Here is a 302-nt window from a genome sequence, read left to right on the forward strand (position 1 = left end):
GGTCAGCCTGGTCTACAAAGTGAGTTCCAGGCCAGCCATGGCTACACAGTGAGGTTTTGTTTTTTAAAGACAGAGTGTTTTGGAAAGCAACACTATATTGCACATGAGGTTCTCTCCATCATCCTAGTCTAGAATCAGCCTAGCAGGATTGCACTTCAGTGAGAAATTCATGGCTCTCAATCTTATAATCCAGCTCTGTCTCACCGTCATTTCAGCTACGGCTGATCCAGAACTGGGAATCAGAGAAGCTTATTGGCAAAACTTCTCTCTCTCTCTCTCTCTCTCTCTCTCTCTCTCTCTCT

This window comes from Grammomys surdaster, unplaced genomic scaffold (genome assembly GCF_004785775.1).
Source record: "Grammomys surdaster isolate TR1022 unplaced genomic scaffold, NIH_TR_1.0 127, whole genome shotgun sequence".
NCBI lineage: Eukaryota > Metazoa > Chordata > Mammalia > Rodentia > Muridae > Grammomys > Grammomys surdaster.